The sequence below is a fragment of the Mastomys coucha genome, unplaced genomic scaffold (assembly GCF_008632895.1).
Source record: "Mastomys coucha isolate ucsf_1 unplaced genomic scaffold, UCSF_Mcou_1 pScaffold22, whole genome shotgun sequence".
NCBI lineage: Eukaryota > Metazoa > Chordata > Mammalia > Rodentia > Muridae > Mastomys > Mastomys coucha.
Window position 1 is genome coordinate 42,190,098 of NW_022196905.1, and position 5,186 is coordinate 42,195,283.

The following is a 5,186-nucleotide window of genomic DNA, read 5'->3' on the forward strand; positions in this document are numbered from 1 at the left end:
CTTCCAGACATTTGGTGTGTGGTAACTTCAATAGGGATGCCCTAAGAAACAAACAGGCTGACAAAGAACAAGACTTTCTTCATGGAGACACAGCTGGGTCACATCCAAAAGACATTCCGTTCCTTCCAGCTGGCTGAGGTGGTACACATCTGAAATCCCAGCACTCACAGGCCAGGGGCAGGATGATTACCATGAGTTGGAAGTTCCAGGCCAGAGTGAGAACCTGTCTCAGAAAAAGAAACAAAATTTTAATTCTTTTACTAAAGACAGGTAAGTGGTGAGGTCTATTACTATAAACAACCTCGGTGAGAATTATGTAAAGCAAAATATGCAATGATTTTTATTAGCAAAACATGTGACACAGCTAAGCACTCAACCCATGTTTCTTACAGTCACCACTATTACTCATTTTGATTATGATATGGCTACTTCACTTAAAACTTAAAGTACTAGAGTTCAGGAACATAGAATATGTATTGCCTACCCAACAATCATTGTTTTTATATGGTGTTTATAGCCAAATAGACATTTAATCCTTAGAGAAGAGCTGAGACAGTCCAACGCCATGGTGCCGGTATGCACAGTTACTGGTGGGATCCCTGTTTTAGGGGTGTACAAGGCCTTACTCTCCCTGGGTTCTACATGGGTGCTCAGAAAAGACTGTTCATGTGCTGTGTTTCCCCATACATACCAATCCCACCACCAATAGCTTACTCTCATCACCTTATCTGGACCTAAGTAACCCCAAAGGTATTTCTATCATGTCTCAATATAGTAGGGACTGAGTCCACAGCATACATATTTTAGAGGACACAAATATCTAGTCTGCAACAGTTGCTTCACCTATTAATAGAATTTTCTGATCCAAACCTGTACAGAAAAATACATGGAAACTTCAGTAAACTGATACCTAGCTATATTTTACCACAAATATTAGGTTTTCTGAAATAAAACAAATAATGCAAGCCTTCCCAGTTTCCAACATTTTCACTTTTATTGTACACAAACAAGATCCAACAAGGGATGCAGTTAGAAATCTTTTGTCTATCTAGTACCCTCATAGCTCCCAGGGTCTCAACCACCAATCAAGGACTGCACATGGAGGAGTCTGATTGTTCAGGCAGCATGTGTATAGTAGAGGATTGCAAATTCAATCATCAATAAGAGGAGAGGACCTCGGCCCTGTGAAGGTTCTGTGCCCCAGTGTAGGGGAATGCCAGGGCCAGAAAGTGGGAGAGGGCAGGGTGGCAGGCATGGGGAAGGGGGAGGCAATAGGGGTTTGTTTTTGTTGTTTTTGTTTGTTTCTTTGTTTTTTGGAGGGGAAACTGGGAATGGAGAAATTTACATGTAAATAAAGAAAATATCTAAAAAAAAAAAAGGAAAAAAAAAGAAATCTTTTGTCTTGGAAAATGTAGGATTGTGAGCACAGTTATACTGGCAAAGCGAAAACGAGTAAGTTAAGAAAAAAAATCAAAGTACAATTTGGTAATCCAGGATACCTCATACCTATAGTTGTCTTGATCTGTTTTGATCTGCTTCAACCTTTATCACAGCATGCAGATGGAGTCTTGAGAGGAATGTTTTAACACATGGCTTCAAACCTGGATTTTTAAATCTGTTAAGTCATTACTTCTTCCCAGCTTGGAGAGACTGGGAGGCAGCTCTCCTGTCAAAGTCTGGCTGGTGAATTCCTCGGGGTTGCTCTTCCAACCTGCAGAGCTATTCATCATTTGAGCAAGCATCCTCGGAGGGGGCCTTTGGTGATTTACATGCTCCAGATAAATTATGATGCCTCTTGTGATGTGATCATCATTTCTGCTCTTGGATTTGAACACTTTATGGGAGAGGACTTTTTTTTCACCCTTTCTTAAATGATAAACAACTCCCAGACAGATTATATTGTAGTTGTCAAGGAAAGAGATATAGATAAGTTTTCTTAAAGATAAAGAATCTTCCAGCACAGCATGTGAACCTAGCAACAGGAAAGCATGGTCCATTGAGAGTTAACTGCTTATTCCACATGGAAAAGAACTTTTAACTTTCTTTTAACGTTTTAACTTGGTCTTTTATTCTGACTGTTCACAATGACTTTCCTCCTGTAGTTTGGCCAGACTGTTCTCTGTCCAATAGGCATAAGCAACATACAGTAGAAGGTCTGTGTCTCTGTTTTAATAAATGTTAATGTTGGTCCTCAGATTTAAGTCTTAAGGCACTCATTCTCCAAATTCATTCTTGCCCAGACCATTTGATAGAGTGCTTTTCTACTTCTCCTTAAGCCTGTACTGCAAAGATCCTGTGGCTTTTCAGGGCAACGTGTCCTATTGAGGTGCTAAGTACTAGAAATGGTGTGTGACTTTAATGTGTATTTTCAATTGTAAAGAACGTTTATGCCTGTGTTGCGAGATTAGGTAGCAAAGATGGGGTGACTGATTTCATTCAAGGGGCATTTTAATGGCAAAAGTCGATAAGCCTAGGAGACAGGTTTGCAAAGGGGAAGAGAGGTTAGGGGAAAAGTGTATCTGGGGTCTCAGCTGCTGTAGTTTGCTACCTAAGGGAAGATGGTTGCCAGCCTGAGGAATAGAGAGCAAGGAGGAGGAGCTAGTGGCTTAAGGAAGGGCCTTGAGGAGCCACGGTGCAGTTTGGGCTTGTTGACTTGCCTGAGCCCTTGGGATAGTACGGTAGGGAAATAATATTGTTCATCCGTGCGTTGATGTGAGTTTTTTTTTGTTTGTTTGTTTTCATATTTTTCTGATTTACAAATCAATTTGAATCATTCTTAAATAAATTAGGTAGCTGACAAAAAAAAGAATGTTTATATACTATATTATGATCATGGTTTCCCTTCCCCACAGTCCTTCCAGACTCTGCACTTTCCCATCCACTCACAAACTCGAACCCTTTCTTTATTTCTCTTTAGAAAACAAAACAACAACAACACAGAAGCCTACATGGAACAAAGAGAAAGCACACACACACACACACACACACATGCACACACACATGCACACATACACAACCAGAGAAACATGAAATTGTAAAACATAATATACAAGCAAAAGGCTAGGAAGCCAAAATGCCCAAAGAAGGAGACAAAAAGTCTATAAAAATACCATTGAGTTTATTTTGTGTTGGCTGTCTACATCTGGGCATGGGGTTAACATATTCAGTGAGACGTCAAATGTGGTTAACATACTCAGTGAGACTCTTGGTGAAAACTAATTTTTCCTTTGCAAGAGGATGTCAAGTGAAGATTTCTTATTGGTTAAGGATGGGATACTGTGTCCACTTCCTTCTCTTAGGACTTTAGTCACTCTAGATATGGCAAAAAAAGACAAAAGACAAAAACACAACACAACACCAACAAGAACAAGAACAAATAACCACCCAGAACTATTTTGCCCCTTCAGAGATGTCTTTTGTTATTCTTGCCATCTGCAAATACATTGTGCAACATGTAGCCTGAGGATGATGTAACTGGCCACCTATACCTCTAATTCTGACACAGATGTAGAAGCCAAGGGAAGCAGGTAAGGTGGAGCAACTCCCTCTGTAAGGTGGAGTTGGAAAGGAAAGAGATAATTCCCTAGATTGCTGGGAAGGAATATACTCCTTTCAATGAGTGTGTGTGTGTGTGTGTGTGTGTGTGTGTGTCCGTCTGCACGTTCATGTGTGTATGAACTTAGGTGCACATTTGGGTACAGAGCAGTCTATATGTGTCCAGGTCAATGCCGAGTTGTCTTGCCCAGTTGTCCACCACCTTATTTTCTGAGCCTCATTTCAAAACTATGATACGCTAACCGTTGTTTTGTTTTCAGACTTTTCTTTTGTAGTAATTTATAACGTTGTAAGGGGAAGCTTATTATTGTTGTAATATTTTAATATCTCATACCTGGAGCACCCTTCAGAGGACCCAGCACCAAACATGATACAAGTTTGAGTGAATGGTGTGCCCCACATCGCAAAGCAAACCTCGTTTATTGTTTTCTGTTACTGATACCACTGAAGGACCTTAGTTTTACTCTCTGCATTTGCAAGAGAATTGGAGAGCATTACTTGAGCATCGTACAAAGAGGCCCCTCCACTATCTTCAATGATTTATCAGTACTCCAGCATGAAGCACCCCTGTCTTCCTCGGGTCTCTGTCCTCATTCCTTTTCCTTCATGAATGATGCTCAAGCTTCCCTTCAGTGCCTGGCCTTAAGAAACTACCCTTGGCTTCATTCCACACACAAAGTGCTTTTCCTTCGTTTTTGTTTTGCTTTGTTTTGTTTTTTGTTTGTTTGTTTCTTTGTGGTAAGAATGCCCTTTCTGTGTTGACTCAGGTGACAAACTTATATGCTAATTCCAGAAGATCTTTTACATAAAATTGATAAAAGATAAATTCATTCTCTGTGTCCCTCCTCTAACATTCATAATATTCTATCATTATTATTATTGCTTCATTTATCTTCCCTTCATTCTTTTATTACTCTCCATTTTAGTGTGTGCAACCAGATAGCATCCCATAATAATAGCCATTACATTGCAGTTTCCACTCACACTGCCATGAATTAATAAACTAGGTCTAATTAAAAGGACCAAAGGAGTTGAAGGGTTTGCAGCCCTTTAGAATGAACAACAGTATGAACTAACTAGTACCCTCAGAGCTCCCAAGGACTAAACCACCAACTAAGGACTACACATGGTGGAACTGATTGCTCTGGAAGCATATGTATAGTAGAGGATGGCCAAGTCGGTCATCAGTGGGAGGAGAAGCCCTTGGTCCTGTGAAGGTTTTGTGCCCCAGTGTAGGGGAATGCCAGGGCCAGTAAGCAGGAGAGAGTGGAATGGCAAACTGGGTGGGGGTGGGGTGGGAGGAGGGAACAGGGGTTTGTTCTTGTTTTTTTGGATTTTTTTTTTTTGGAGGAGAAACTGGGAAAGGAGAAATCATATGACGTGTAAATAAAGAAAATATCTAATAAAATAAAAAAAAGAATCCTTCAAAATTGCAGAAAGATATTTACATTGGTGCAAGCAAATATAATTTTTGTGTAGAGAAACTTCTACAACAGATGACAATAAGTCAAAGTACTTAGTTTTATTTTCAGTAGTATATTCCACACTAAACAAATCAGGAGTATTTGTTAGAATATTTTCTAAATTTTTGCTATAAATACCATAGGTGGAGTGTTTAGTGACTGATTTTC

At 39.8% G+C, this 5,186-nt stretch overlaps 1 long non-coding RNA gene across 1 annotated transcript in view; it reads right to left on the reverse strand.

Moving 5' to 3' along the window:
- LOC116070450 overlaps positions 1-5,186 on the reverse strand; it is a 14,806-nt gene continuing 9,620 nt past the window's right edge. The window contains exon 2 of the long non-coding RNA XR_004110398.1: positions 1-223. This is a non-coding gene — a long non-coding RNA (uncharacterized LOC116070450). The remainder of the gene's footprint in view (positions 224-5,186) is intronic.